The sequence below is a fragment of the Mus caroli genome, unplaced genomic scaffold (assembly GCF_978045245.1).
Source record: "Mus caroli unplaced genomic scaffold, Mus_caroli_1 scaffold_7, whole genome shotgun sequence".
Classification (NCBI taxonomy): Eukaryota; Metazoa; Chordata; class Mammalia; order Rodentia; family Muridae; genus Mus; species Mus caroli.
Genome location: NW_028227262.1, coordinates 115,200,786 through 115,215,794, shown reverse-complemented (window position 1 = coordinate 115,215,794; position 15,009 = coordinate 115,200,786). Strand labels below are relative to the sequence as shown.

The 15,009-nt window shown below is 41.8% G+C and overlaps 2 pseudogenes; both read right to left on the bottom strand.

Moving 5' to 3' along the window:
• Positions 1-201: 201 nt before the first annotated feature.
• LOC110296541 (serine/threonine-protein kinase RIO2 pseudogene) lies at positions 202-1,763 on the bottom strand (annotated as a pseudogene).
• Positions 1,764-3,947: 2,184 nt separating this feature from the next.
• LOC110296542 (protein GOLM2 pseudogene) lies at positions 3,948-4,722 on the bottom strand (annotated as a pseudogene).
• Positions 4,723-15,009: the final 10,287 nt, after the last annotated feature.

Below are 15,009 nucleotides of genomic sequence, written 5' to 3'. Positions count from 1 at the left end.
TCTTGCTTGATGCCATTTTCAGTTCCCTTCCTCTCCCCAGAAACCCCAGTCATGGAACTGCCTGCCCTGCCCTTCCCTCTCAAGCTTGCTCTATCTAATCCAGTCACTTCAAAATTGCTGTAGTCAGCACTTTCCTCTGATTAAACCGTCTTCCTCGTTCTCTTGAAGTTTCCCGATGAGCAGTCATGGTAACCACCTGGTTCACTTCTGGGTCGGTTCACTTTCCATTTCTGGCCTCCAAATTTTTGCCTTTTCGACAACTCTTCATCAGAAAATAGGAAGTCGTACTCCTCTGCTCTTTCAGACATTTTATTGTCTGGACTACTAGAAGTAGCAGCTCACCGTCTACCTGCATTTCCTTTGTGTAACCAAGGACAGAGACATCAACATCGAGAGAACCAACCTTCCTGATGCCACTAAAGGTTGGGCAGAACTCACCCCCATAGCTCAAACCTTTCATGAAGAACTCTCTAATGCATTTAACAACTCAATCAAAATACCATTCGGCATCTAAATACAAGGTGGAAACCATTTGTGGAAATCCATTGTGGTGTTAAAATCTGAATCCACTGGCATCTCCATGAACCAGCCCACAATTTCCGAGTTAGACTATTAGACCTATAGTTTCATCATATACAGATATGCAGTCTTCCACATGACGTATCAGGCACAGGGAATAACCATTCGTGAGTTACCGAACCACTGTATGGCAGTTATGACCACTTGCCTTTGGAACTGGAAATTTCCTCTCATACGATGCCTTCACATAGGCAAATCCCTTCATGGAGGAGAAATGAGAGGAACAAAGCCAAGGAATGTGCCTGTGCCTGTGCCTGAGTTTCAGACCTTGACAGGGGCTTCCTTCCAGTCTGTGAGGTTTTTAAAGCAAATTGTTGTTCTTCATTTGCGACAGTTTTTTGTTGGTGTTGGTTTTTGTTGTTGTCATTGTTGTTGTTTTTTCCATTTTTTGTTTGTTTGTTTTTGCTTTGGTTTGTTTGCCAACACCCATCTGATTTCCTTAACGACCTGTCTAGAAAAGTGTTTTCAATGCTAAGTAATCAAGGAATCACAGCCAGTGTTTGTCAACCGACAGCTCTGAACGGTTTCAGTACATGCTCAAGCTAGAAGTTTATGCTTCACTAACTCTCTTAAAACTTTTTTTTTTTTTAGGGCTGTCGAGATGGCTCAGCGGGTAAGAACACTGACTACTCTTCCAAAGGTCTTGAGTTCAAATCCCAGCAACCACAAGGTGGCTCACAGCCATCTGTAATGGAATCTGATGCCCTCTTCTGGAGCGTCTGAAGACAACTACAGTGTACTTATAATAAATAAATCTTTTAAAAATTTTAATTCAAGTTTAACTTTTAATTTATTAGAACCCAGAAAGTGATGATTTTTTATGATGATTTTTTTTAAAGCAGAGTTCCCATCAAATTAACACTTAATTCAGGGTAAAAATATATTAAAATACAAAATGAAAAAAAATCCCTAAATCTTAAGACAGAAGTAAAACACTATAAACAGAACAAAATAGCATGTCTAATACAGACTGTAGAATGTCACAATTTAAAGAGATCCACACAGTATTTTATAGCACTAAAATGTTAATACAGGCAGAAATATTATCAATTGGTTCCAAGATTACTCAGTTTATAAAATGTCTAGGCTGCTAATTGAAGTTTTTGCTGTATAAAGATAGATAGGTACCGTAAAATCAAGTGGCCGCTTTTATGACAATGGAACCAGCAGGCATCTATCTTCATGATTTTGCCTGTACAGTTCTACAGTATCAAGTATGGAGTATCACCAGGCATCTGTAGGTTCAGCTCCCCTGGCTAATGCCTGTGCTGTGTGTCACTCCCCTTTGACTGCATTTTAGTGTAAATCAGACTTTACTGCAGAGGCCTAACTTTACTGACAACGAAAGCACGAACTGTTCAGTTTAGTTTAGTTTAGTTTTGTGTATGTGTGTGTGTGTGTGTGTATGAGTGTGTATGTGTGTGTGTATGAGTGTGTGTGTGTGTGGTGTGTGGTGGGGTGTTCCTCCGGAACAATTGTCCCTTATTCAGACCTGGAACTTGCTAATTAGGCCAGGATGGCTATTCTATTCAGTGAGCCTCAGGAACACACCTGTTTCTGTTCCCTCAACACTAGGATTGCAGATGTGATACATGCCCAGTGGTTTATAATCTGATATACTAGAAAAACAGATTTTAATAAATTATTCCATCTTTTCCTGGCCACTAAAAAACTTTGGACTGAACCGTAAGAACTTCAGGTCTTAGCAGGTGAACACGATTTTTGTTAGTATTTCGATTAGAGCCTTAGTGTGGGGACTTTTCATGTCTACTTACTTGTTTGCTGTTTCCAGTGTTGGAATCAAACCCAGGCCTCACACATCTGAGTTACATTCCCTCTCCAGCATTTCATGTTTATGTGTAATTAATAGCAGCCCTTCTAAAAACAAAAGGGGGAAAATAGCCTTGGGATTAACAGCCTTACATTTTTCCCTTATGATCAACACCTTTAACTTTTAGGGAACACAAAAAATTTAAAAGTTCAGTAAACAAGGATTAGCTAGCTTATATAGCCTAATGAATAATGTCAAAAGACACAATGCGCTGAAAACCATTCTGTAAGTCTAGCAAATGAGCTTGGTGGGTTCTTAACTAACATTAATTATAAATACTCATTTTTATCACAAAGTTTTCAGCTATTTCAGTAAAATAGCTGTGGACTTCACGGTACTTCTATTCATCTGTTCATTAATTAAAACCTGTTAAAATCCCTTGCTTACTGTTCTGGAAAAGTCTAATCCAATGCGATCATTAAAACTACCAGAAAAGCTTTGCTGTACGGATTGTAGACTCATTTCAAAGTGAATTCTCTCAGAGTCTGACTCTTAACTGGTGGATGTATTCACCAGCTTGAGCTCTGAAAATATAAAGACCTTCTAGCCAGTGCTGGCCAGAGTTAAACAGTTCTGGTATTACTTGAAAAACAAAAACACCTTGTTAACCATGCATTCCACAACTTCAAGAACCGTGTAAGGAACAACTGATAGATATGGTAACGATGACCTAGGCTTTCATCAGGCCTCAGCCCCATCACACCAGCGCCCATGTAAGACAGAAGGAGCAGGAGGCCCATTCTGTACATTTGCCCATTGCTTGGCACCCAGCCTCCCCCCTTCTGTGTAACTATTCTAGCATAACTCCCTCAAGAGTGTTAAATGAGGGGTAATAGAGGACCCCTGTGGGGTAACGCAAATGTATTAGTGAGGACTTTTCAGCCACGTAACTTCTCACTGTGGTTATACTGTGTGCAGCATGGAACCTGTACTACCATTCGTTCCTGTTTGTCTCTTCATGAAAAAAAAATTAGGCTCAATAAAATGTGAAATTTACATTAGTTTGCTTTAAAGTGCAAAGATTAGCTGTTTGTGGCCCAGCTGTGTCGTAACCAAAAAAAGTATCTGCTTTGATAATATGAAAAAGTTCGCATATGTACATTGGTACATTTCTTCATTAAAAGTTTCCTTAAGGGGCCTACGAGATGGCTCAGCGGTTAAGAGCACTGACTGCTCTTTCCAAGATCCTGAGTTCAAATCCCAGCAACCACACAGTGGCTCACAACCATCCATAATGAGAGCTGATGCCCTCTTCTGGTGCGTCTGAAGGCAGCTACAGTGTACTTATATATAACAAATAAATCTTTGGGCCAGAGTCAGCAGAGGTCCTGAGTTCAGCAGCCACATGATGGCTCACAGCCATCTCTACAGCTACAGTGTGCTCATATACATTAAATAAATACATCTTTAAAAAGAAAGTTTCCTTAAACCTATCTCAATGTATCTTTACAACTGATACACCTGATCTTTACAACAGAAGTCAAAACTGGCAAGTAGGGATGACCCGCTGCCGGGCACTTTGGATTTCGGGAATCTCTTAGACTTGAAGGACATCACTGGAGCGCTGTTTGCCACAGTCTACAGGATCCAGCTGAAGCTCCCGTTCTTCATCATTGCTTCAACTTGTGGAAATCATTGGCTCTGTCCCTGGTGGCCTGCTTTAGCATGTCTATTTGAATTCTGGGTTCCCACTCCAGGTTTGGGCCTGGAGTTATGTGCTGAAGAGGATTTGAATGGTTCGGTTTTGAAGTACAGGGATTTTCATTCTGGCTTCGATGTGAACCTGGAGCCATGTTTCGTGAGAGAGGCTGCCCAGTTGGAAGATTGACTGATGACTTTCATGTTGAGAAGCTACCACAGGGGGCTTCTTTAAAGCAGCAGGAAGCTCATCTACTTTTGCTAGATCATTCTCTTCTACTCCAGGCAACCCTGCATCACCAACTTGTTTGACTCATTCTTTCCCATGTGGAAGATGATTGCTTGACAGGTCCTCATTCTTATTTGCATCATTTTCAGGTACATTTAAAATACTTTTAGGTGCTACGTGATCATTTCTACCCAGTTCTTGTCCATCATTTGATCAAATCTTATGAGCCTCCTTTTTTGTTCCTGCAAAAACTGATCTGCTGATTTTTAAAATATTTTCTTCATGTTGTGCTCTTAACTCCTTGATCTGCAGTCCACACTGAAAACTCTCTCTTGTTGTAATGGCTTTACAAGGTTTTCCTTCAGTCTTGAAGCTGATCTTCCTATCAAAGAGACTCCTGATGAAGTTCAGCCAGTCGCTCCTGTAAAGGATGTATGTCTGCCATCTGATGTGATATGTTGTTTTGTAGCTTAACCTTTCTCTCTTAAACCCAGTCGAACAGCCGTGTGAAGGAAAACGCTACACAAAACTTAGTTCAGAAACAATGGTAACTTAATCACTGGGTGCAACAACTAAAGCCTAATCTTGTAAGCCTTATTAAATCTAAATCCTCCTGTGGTGAATCCGCCAGAATTTGCCATAAGCCAGGAGACACTAGTGGCTACATCTTGCCCTCTCACTATCCCTGTCTTTATTAAAACTTTATTAAAACAGTCACCATGTTTCAGGCTGTCTATAGGAGAAATCAAACTGTAGGGAACAACTTCATAGTTCTTTATACCCATTTTAAACCTCAGTCGGGACCCTGAGGTCACAGTAGCTCATGGTCACTGTCTTAGTCATGGTTTCTATTCCTGCACAAACATCATGACCAAGAAGCAAGTTGGGGAGGAAAGGGTTTATTCAGCTTACACTTCCATCCTGCTGTTCATCACCAAGGAAGTCAGGACTGGAACTCAAGCAGGCCAGAAAGCAGGAGCTGATGCAGAGGCCATGGAGGGTGCTGCTTACTGGCTTCCTCCTTGGCTTGCTCAGCCTGCTTTCTTATAGAACCCAGGACCACCAGCCCAGGGATGACACCACCCACAAGGGGCCTTTCCCCTTGATGACTAATTGAGAAAATGCCTTACAGCTGGATCTCATGGAGGCATTTCCTCACCTGAAGCTCCTTTCTCTGTGATAACTCCAGCTTGTGTCAAGTTAAAACACAAAATCTAGCCAGTATAGTCACATTCGCTTTCCCTATGCAGGCTGAGTCCCAGCACAGGCATCTGCAGAAGATGCAGGGCTGCTCTGAAAGGATGTGTTTTTAAAATCTAGAGGCTTGACTGCATCTTGGATCTGCACGATGCTTTTTGGGAAGTTCATGAAAACAAAACTATTTTTATTAATATGTTAGAACTGAATTTTCCTCTTACTCTTGTCCTGGTTAGGTTTTTGCTGTTGTCCATTGACACACACCAGGGACAGCTGGGCAGAGGGAATGTCACCCGAGAAAACACCTCCGTAATTTCTGTTTTTTTTTTTTTTTTTTTTTTTTTTTTTGGTTTTTCGAGACAGGGTTTCTCTGTATAGCTCTGGCTGTCCTGGAACTCACTTTGTAGACCAGGCTGGCCTCGAACTCAGAAATCCACCTGCCTCTGCCTCCCGAGTGCTGGGATTAAAGGCGTGCGCCACCACCACCCGGCCACCTCCGTAATTTCTGTTTGAGTTCTTGCTTTGGCTTCCCTCAATGGTGAACTGTGACCAGGATCTTGAAGATAAGTAAACTCTTTCCTCTCCCCAGCTTGCTTTTGGTCATGGTGTTAGTCACAATAGTATGAAGCAAACTAAGATAACTCTTATTCTGTCAAAGTATACAGTGGAATTTCTAGTCAAACCAAGAGGATTGCTACAAATTCAAAGCCAGCTTGGTCTACACAAAGGGTCCCAGACCAACAGAGAACCCTGTTTCCAAAACAATAGAGATAGTTGATAGATAGATAGGTAGCTGCTAGCTAGCTAGATGATAGAGATACAGCTATCATGAACTGAAAAATACATTAAAGGTTTTGTAAAAATGCAAACTAATGACACTTTTCTCACTGAACTTTTATTTTGGAAAATGTTGTAATTTATGTAAAAAAAAGTTTGTATGTAATCTTTTTATTCTCACCATGTAGACTTTCCAAGTTATGCATAATTATATGCGATCCCCAGACTATCATTGTTCCTCACTTTCTCATTGGCATGTTACAAATATATTTTTACATACAATATACCCACATAAGGGACAGCTTTATGTTGCGGCCTGCCCGCAGTCCACAACACGAACGGTTCAACTGAGAATGGCAGTTTGCTGAAAAGAGAGGAATCTAGACGGGGCGGAAGAAAGAATGGAGCTAAGACAAATCCTGATCAAAGCTCAATTTTACTAATTCCAGACACTCAGTTATAAAGGAAGGGGTAGGGAACCCAATATCCCGCCAAGTAACTCAGGGTCCAGTAGCAGGATGAACACGTGTGTGCCTCCAAGCAGCAAAGGCAGGTTCCAGCAGTAGGTAGGCGTGACAGGACGAATGAGCCGGTAGCTCCACCCTTGAGCAAGCAGGTTCCAGGCTGGGGAAGGGAGGCCACATTTCCTCCCATTAGTTAACAAAACAAAAATAAAAAAGGGGGTGACCTGAGGCAGAAAAATTATCTATGTTCAATAGTTCTGCCTGAGTTTTTTAGGGCTAAAGAAAAAACCTGTTTCCATGGGATTCCCTAACTTTTCTAATGGTAAACTGTATCTGGCTAAGACTGCCTTTAAAGCACTGACAGAATAGCAGCGCTGGGCTGTAGGCTCTGACTTTATAATGCTAATTAGTGCTGAATAGGTAGCTACCTGTTTGCATTTTAAGTAGGGCATTGGAACCCTGGCTGAGTTTAACTAAACAATTTTAGAATAACACTGAGCTGATAATTATCCGCAATTTTGGGTGAAAGGCAGGGGAAACAGTGAGAAGGGGTTAAGACCAGCTCTTTAGTACAAGGCCAGTTGGCTTTTTTATTTGGGTGGGAGGCAGTGAAGGGCTTGCCCTTACGACAGCAAGGTCTCCAACCTCTCTCTCTCCCCTATTAATTAAGTTTAAATAGGCAATGCTTAATAGAGGTGATCAAATGATTCTTTTCATCCATAGATGAGTGGGCCTTTAACCTTGACTTGGGTGGACATTGACCTGATTCCTCCCGTGAGCATTATAAGAACTCACATCTGTGGCTCTTGGTATCTTTTGGGGAGGGGAGGCAGAGCCTTAAGTATTTTTGGTTTTTAGCTGGAGTCAGATACCAACCTCTTTCAAATCAGGTGTGTCACACAGGGAACTCAGAAACGGTCAAGCTGGACCTTCCCTCCGCAGTAATCTCCTGCGCCAAGCGGTACCCATACTGTATTCATATGATTATGAATCAGTAGCGCAGTTCTGAGTTAATGCGCGGTCTCTATATGAGACTTGTCAACCTCAGATTTAGCAAGGCCTAGACAAGAATTATGTCAGTATTAACACCATTAATTTTGGTTAAAATAGGAGCTGAAAGTCTTTCCTCTTCATCTCTGTTATTTCCAATAGCCTGAGGAACTAAGGACACCTTGCAGTAACAGCAAGGGTGAAAAGCCAGAGGCCAGCTAAGGGACTAAGCCCATCTCTATCAAAATAAGAACTAATCTCTGTAAATATATATGAAATTTCTACTTCCCTAGCTCTCCTGGTAAATCTAAATCTTATCTTAGACTGAAAAGCCACATGCTGGGATGTCCTTGGAAGGGAGATTAGCAGTACCACCTGTTTGCTCTTAGGGGTGGAGAACTGGAGAATGTAGATTGAAAAGGAAGAATTCTAAACAATGAGAGTGTAGCAATGTAAATTTTCTGTTTGGAGAAGTCAAGGTACTTTATTTAGATGCAAATTGTAAAACTAAAGTTAATCCGGCCTCTTGTACGGGAATTGGCTCAGAGGAAAACAGTGTTTTTTGAGAGCTTCCACTCCCAGCTCAAGAGGAATTTTAGTCTTTAGAATGATACTTACGAGAAGAGACAGAATCTGTGTTTACCTGACGAATTAATCTCTCTGGTAGCCACCGTGCTTTATCTTCATCTCGTGAAAAAACACAAACCGAGCCTCTTCCCCAGATTAGAACTGGATCTGGACCCTTCCATTTATTAGTCAGGGCGTCCTTCCATTTTACCAATGCATAAGAATTAGAAGTAACTGGGTGCCAGTGGTGTTCCGCTGCAGACTGACCTTTAATGTCAGTTTGCAAAAAGTTTAGGACAAATAAGGTGAAGGCAAGATGAGCCTTTGGTGACCTTGGGGGAAACGCTCTGAATTAACTTTGCTAGGTAATTTAGAATATAGGAATCTCTAATAATTGAACTGAATATTAGACCAGTCTAAGATTGAATTAGAATGGCTGGTCACACTGAAGAAGAGTGAAAAATCATTATGACTCTATTAAATGACTAATTTTACTAAGTCTGAATATACAGTCTCTGATGTACTATTGTCATAAAGTTAAAAGGCTAGAAGCTAGTCTAAACTGGAAAAAGACAAGCAAGGATTTAAGGTAAACTTCCCTTGAGAAGCATTAGTTAATAAAATACTTTCCACTTAGGAAACAATATATACTGAAAGATTAAAACTTTTGGCTTCTTGTAAAGAAGCAGAAACAATAAACATTTTTCTTACATAATGTAAAGCTATATTAGCCATACGTAGAGGCAAAATTTTCTAGTGATTACCAGTTTACTAGAAGCAAAAATCTTTGAATTTAAGCATTATTTTAAACATCTGAATAGATCTGTAACACTGTTAAAAAGAAATTTTCTTGAACACAGGGAAAAACTTTTTTAGGCATTGTTTGCAAAACAAAAGAAAGGGCCACAAGCCGCTCTTGGACTGCCCAGAGCCCTGCATTGACTCAAAGGTAAAATACTTTTTAATCTGAGCATTAATCTTAAATTTGCAATCAAACTGCAAGCTGCAGTCAATGGAACAATGGCAGTTTTAACCATAATTTTTAAGTTTTTGTGCAAGGTTAGGATAATACCTACAACTTTGGGAAAGCAAAACCTATGTTTAAAACAATTTATCACTGTTAAAATCAATATTAGAAGCATTACTATCATATTACGAAGTTTGGATATCAATACCTATGAATACCTATTAAAGCAAGCTTTAACGCTTTAATAAAGAGGCATTGCTTTATATCTTATCTTAAATTTTACTATTTAGGATAGGGACCACATTTATCATTATCTAAACTAGAAATATCTAAAGAGACTCAGCCTCTGAAGCTTAATCTCAAACTCTAACTCGCTTCAGGGCCTCACCAACTTTCTCCCAGGTTCCACAATCTATCGTTTCTTCTTCTTTGAACCATGGACAACAGCTATCTATCTTATCTAAAAAATTTCTGACTTTGAACCCTTCCTTCTTCCACCTAAGCAGCTTTCTAAAAAGCTGCGGCACACCGCCTGTCTCCGTATCTAGTTCCGATTAACGAACTACTGACCCCAAGCAGAAACAGTGTTGGGTCAGCACTGATTCAAACTTGATTCGTATCCTACTGCATCCTCAGCAACACTTTACAAACCTGAAATTTTTTAGGCTAGCGCTAGCATGTGTACCTGTCCGTTGCTCTGATGCTCCTCCGATACGAAGATCCTTTCCTTTCTTGTGGAGCTCCACACAGCAGTCGTTTCTCTTAGCATCCCTCTGCCATTCTTCAGGTCCCAGTTCTGGCGCCAACTGTTGCGGCCTGCCTGCAGTCCACAACACGAACGGTTCAACTGAGAATGGCAGTTCGCTGAAAAGAGAGGAATCTAGACGGGGCGGAAGAAAGAATGGAGCTAAGACAAATCCTGATCAAAGCTCAATTTTACTAATTCCAGACACTCAGTTATAAAGGAAGGGGGAGGGAACCCAATATCCCGCCAAGTAACTCAGGGTCCAGTAGCAGGACGAACATGTGTGTGCCTCCAGGCAGCAAAGGCAGGTTCCAGCAGTAGGTAGGCGTGACAGGACGAATGAGCCGGTAGCTCCACCCTTGAGCAAGCAGGTTCCAGGCTGGGGGAAGGGAGGCCACAGCTTTATTTTCAGTTCTGGAGGTTGAAATTAGGACTGTGTACATGTTAAGCAAGCACATTAATAGTGAGTGACTGTAGCCATTTTCAAAATAATTTGTGTATATGCTGCAGGTGTGGCACTTATAGGTGTTCATGTGAGAGTATTTATCCATGTGTACAGCTAAATGTGGAGGCCAGAAGTCTACTGTAAAAATCTTTATTCTGTCTTATTTCCTGAGACAGGGTCTCTCATTGAACCTGAAGTTCAGTGATTCAGCTATAGTGGCTGGCCAGTGAGCTCCAGGGATCTGCCTGTCTCTGTCTCCCAAGCACTGAAATTATAGACATGTTGTTGGTCCTGACTTACATCCCTTACATGGATGTTTGGGATCAGAAGTTCAGGTCTTTATGCTTGTGGAATAAATGCACTACTGAATGAGCCATCTGTCCAGCCCCTCTCTTCTTTTCTTTTATTCTTTCTCCTTCCTTCCCCCTTTCCTCTTCTTTCCTCCCTACCTCCTTTTCTCCCTCTCTTCCATTCTATTCTTTCTTTCTTTCTTTCTTTCTTTCTTTCTTTCTTTCTTTCTTTCTTTCTTTCTTTCCTTCCTTCCTTCCTTCCTTCCTTCCTTCCTTCCTTCCTTCCTTCTTCCTTCCTTTCTTTTTCTTTTCTTTTCTTTTTTCTTTTTTTGAAAGATTGGTCTGATCTCAAAAATCTTTATGTAGTCAAGGATGACTTTCAACTTCTGTGGTGCTTTGAATGAGAATGGCCCACCCATAGGCACATATATTTAGAAGCTCGGTCATCAGGGAGTGGGACTGTTTGAGAAGGATTAAAAGGATTACGAGGTGTGGTCTTGTTGGAAGAAGTTTATCACTGGAAGGTGTTAAAAAACCCATGCCAGACTCAGTCTCTCTCTGCCTATTACCTATAGATCAGTATATAAAGCTCATGGCTTCTGCTCCAGCACCATGCCTGCCCACTTTCCACTACGATGGTTATGACTAACCCTTCAAAATTGTAAGCAAACTCCTTATTAAATGATTTCTTTAAAAAGAGTTGCCTTGGTCATGGTGTCTCTTCGTAGCAGTAGAACAGTCACTAAGACAACTTTCAATCATCCTACCAGTAGCTGGTATTACAGGCATGAGCCACCAGGCAGGGTGCTCAAGGGGTGACTATTAGACCAAAGGTCATTCTTACACCTTTATGAATTCAGGCCACCCAGTGTTCACTCAGGTGATCACTCATTGGTCCTCCCTCAGTTTGATGGGGGAATATAGCCCATAGGTCACTTTCTAATCAAAGTTAATAAGTTTGTCAGCCTGAATACTATACAGCTCACTTCTGAACTAAAAGGGAAGGTTCCAACTGTGATTGATGGTGCTCCTTTTTAATTCCAGCTCTTGGGAGGCAGAAGACGGTAAGTCAAAGGCCTGCTTGATCTACATAATGAGTTCCAGACCAACCAGAGGTACATAGTGAGACCCTGTCTCTAGAGAGGAGGGAGAGACAGGAGTTTTCAGCTCCAGTGTCCTTTTTCCCAAGAGGCATCTGAATAGAGGCTGTTCCTTTGCTCTAAGCCTCCGCAAGCCACCAAACTCCAGTTGGATGTCATATTCTCTTGTTCACACTATCAACAATTTCACTCTCCTTTCATTTATCATCATTTTAAATCTATACCTTTTCCCTCCAAGACCTGTTGGAGCTCATGCTGGTAGCCATATGGGAGATGTCAGGGCTTCTCTTTTCCACCTTCTCAAGTCTGTGGTTGAGAGACAGAGAAATGTCACCAAGTATCTGTTTATGGAACATGTCTATGTAGCTTTGGTTCAAAGCCTATAAGGTTTAGCATTGAAAATTATAATGGTTTTGGGTTTGGTGTCCACACTTGTAATCCAAGCATTCAGGAGACCAAGGCAGGAGGATCTTGAGTTTGAGGCATGAGCAGTGAGCTTTAGGCTAGACTAGAATATATAATAAGACCCTTAATTAAAAAATAAATAAATAGAAGCAAGGAAAAGTATAAAATGTGAAGAAGGAAGAACCTACCAACAATTGTCTGTATTTTCCTCTTGCCTAATTCCACAGCAAAAGCACAATGAAATGTGATGGAGACATGTGTTAATATGAAAGTTAACTTCTAAAGTATCAGTTGAATGTCATATCTAGATTTTTTGGGGGTGGGGGGCTGGGTTTCTCTATGAAGCCCTGGATGTCCTGGAACTCACTCTGTAGACCAGGCTGGCCTCAAACTCAGAAATCTGCCTGCCTCTGCCTCCCAAGTGCTGGGATTAAAGGCGTGCACCACCACTGCCTGGCATGCTAGATTTAAAAAAAAAAAATTCTTCCAAAGTGGATGTTTTAGTTGTTCATTGTAACCTTCCACATGGTCATTATTACTCTGAGGATGAAACGTATAAATTAGACAAAGGTAAATCTCTGAAGTGCCATCCATCAGGGTGCCTTTCAGGCCACTTGGTCTGGCCAACCAGTTCTGGCCTGGATGACTCTTGTGTGAGTCTCCTGTCTTAAAGTACACAGCTCTTCTCTTCATCTTTCTCCAGAGCCTTTGTGTTGAGGCCTGCCCTCAAGCCCAGCATAGCTGTAGTCATTTTGTTCCATGCCTGCCAGCTATTTCATATTGTTGCTGTAATTTGCTTGCCAGTCATTGGTACAGAAAAATAACTTGACTCAGAGCAAGGTCATGCTGATCACATATCCTGTTATGTTCTATATGGTCTGAGGTTTGTTAGTCTTAAGAAATTCCACAAAGCTTTACATAGGACCCATCAAATTAAAGGTCAGTATGAAGTGTTATGTCTAAAATGGCTTGAATCAGAGCCAACCGCTAGGCAACACTTCCTGCACTTGTGTATGAGCTCATTGTGGTTTTAGCCTTTATAACCTGACAGAGAAAGATGTTCAGAGTTGTAACTCAGCCTCCAAATTCTGAACTACAGCCCCAGTTGATCAGTCTTAGGATGTGTGTCCAATAAACCATCCCTGTCTGACTGAGATCGGTGTTCATGTGGTTTATGGGGCAAATCTTGGACTCCAACACTTTGTATTATAGGTAGATAGATAGATAGATAGATAGATGCAATGTATTCTGTAGACTCTCACACACACATACATCAGAAGTTCTACACATACCTTCTCAATCCTCTGTTCCTGGAACTTACCCCTGCACCCCAATCTGGCTCCAACACAAACTTCTGGAAGGCAGGGACTGAATCCGAGCATAGAGTGCAGCAAGTGGCACGTGACAGACACTGAAAGCAAGAAATAGGGCTTTGCTTATGATCTGAGCCCCCACTCACTAGATGCTCTGGGAAAGCTGAGAGGTGAGAAGCCAGAAAAAAAGGCCAGAGAGGCAGAGAAGCATAAAGTAGCCCCTGTCATTGGGACCTGCTTGTCATCCAGTATTATGTTGAAGTAACTTGCTTTCTGAAGCCAAACCCGTCTTAATAGAATGCCCCAGTGAAGTCTGGAAGGAATCCAGGGGCATGGTTGAGAGGGAGTGGAGAGGAGCAAGTGGCAGCATGGTCAAGTCATTAACTCTGAAAGAAAAGCAAAGAAGAATGAAGAAACTTTTTATTATTGAAAGAAAAGAGGCTGGAGAGATGGCTCAGTGGGTAAGAGCACTGACTGCTCTTCCGAAGGTCCTGAGTTCAATTTCCAGCAACCACATGGTGGCCCACAACCACCTGTACAGCTACAGTGTATTTGCATACATAAAATAAATAAATAAATCTTTCAAAAAAAAAAAGAAAAAAGAAGAGGGAGGGGAGGAGGGAAGCAGGTGAGAGGGGGAGGAGGGGAAGGAAAGAAGAAGGGAGGATGAGGGGAGGGGGAAGTAGGAAAGAGGGAAGAACAGGAGGGGGGGAGGAGGGAGGAGGAGAAGGAGAATTTTAGTAGTGAAAGATCATGTCGAAATGACTAATAGGTAATCTCTACTTCTAGACCAATTTACTCCCATGATCTTACAGCAATTGTGTGAACACAGATGAAATTACACACTCACAGAGCCACGCCTGACACAGAGGCTACTATAACCTTATATAATGTTACTCTGTGTTTACTTTTGTGTTAATGAAGTTGAGATTATGATTCTTTCTTCTCTGGTCCAGCCTCACATTACTGCTTTTCAAATTCATACATTAAAAAGAGTGACCCGCCCAACTTGGGATCCATCTCATGGGAGGGCAACAAGGCCTGATACTATTACTGATGCTGTGATGTGCTTACAGACAGGAGCCTGTATGGCTGTCCCCTAAGAGGCCCTACCAGCAGCTGATGGAGACAGAGGCAGATACACCCAACCATTGAACTGAAGTCTGGGACCCCTATGGTTGAATTAGGGGAAGAATTGAAGAAGCTGAAGGGAAGAGTAACTCCATAGGAAGACCAGCAGTCTCAGTTTATCTGGATTCCAGGGAGCTCCCAGAGACTGCGCCACCAACCAGGAGCATACACGGGTTGGTTGGAAGTCCCTGACACAAATACAGCAGAGGTCTGCCTGGTATGGCCTCAGTAGGAGAAGATGTGTCTAATCCTTGAGAGACTTGAGGCCTCAGGGAAGGGGGAGGTTTGGTGGGGTGGGCACCTTCTCAGAGGCAAGGGGGAGGAGGAATGGGATGAAGAAC